Source organism: Galeopterus variegatus, unplaced genomic scaffold, assembly GCF_000696425.1.
Source record: "Galeopterus variegatus unplaced genomic scaffold, G_variegatus-3.0.2 Scaffold1870, whole genome shotgun sequence".
In the NCBI taxonomy this organism is placed as follows: Eukaryota; Metazoa; Chordata; class Mammalia; order Dermoptera; family Cynocephalidae; genus Galeopterus; species Galeopterus variegatus.
Window position 1 is genome coordinate 296,699 of NW_007727981.1, and position 977 is coordinate 297,675.

Sequence of the window (977 nt, forward strand, 5' to 3'; positions counted from 1 at the left end):
GCCACAGAAGAAGGGACATGCTGGCAAGTGGTCAGTCCCAGGCACTGGTAATCAGGACAGTGACTGCTGTTTGCTGCGGACCTACCATGTGTCGTGGGATCTGGGCTGAGAGCTTCGTGTCCGTGTCTCATTTGCTCTTCGCGACAGGACCAGTGGTAATATGTCACCATCTGTTGTGGAAGGCGGGGCTCACAAATAGTTTCAGGCCCACGATCAGTCACACTGGGCGGACGGCGCTGGCTGGAGCCCCGTGTCACCATCCAGAGCTCCCCACAGTGGCCATCTTGGTGCCCTGGAAGCTTGGGCCTCTGGTCTTTGCATCTCCCATCAGTAAAGTGCTGGGGGGAGATGCATGGGGTGGACCGGACAGGCCCCCACTGCACAAGGACACCCAGACGGGCCTTGTTGGCTTGCACAGTCTATCAAGTCCAGGGGAGAAAATGGCTCCATTTCAGGCTGTCGGCGTCTGAAACAAAGTGGGGAGTGGGAACAGGGTGTTCCCAGACAGCACAGCACATGGCCTGAGGCCGATGCCCCTCCTGTCTTTGTCCCCCATCCTGTCCAAAGGAAACAGAATGCCTCTCTGGCCTCGGCCCAGCTTTCCGGGATCCCCTGCCAGCTGTGCTTGTCAGATAACTCGGATGTTATATTTTATGCCAGAATGTTTAAGCACAAGTTTTTTCGCATCTGCACAGTTTGGTTCAGAATCCTCAGCCAAGACAATTCCTCCTTCCCAGGATCCATGGGTTCATCTAGAAGGTGGGGCAGAGAGATGGGTCCATTTATGGGGGAGAGGAACGTGCCCTTCGCCGTGTCGGTAACAAGGCCAGGAAGTGAGGGAAACATATTGCCGAGATCTTCCCGCAGCGAAACCACTGAGAACGCAAGTGCAAAAATATTGTATTTTAAGCCAGTCGGGGCTTGAAAGTTGGAGAAACTGAAAACATCAGGGCACAGTTCACAAAATCAAAACTCAT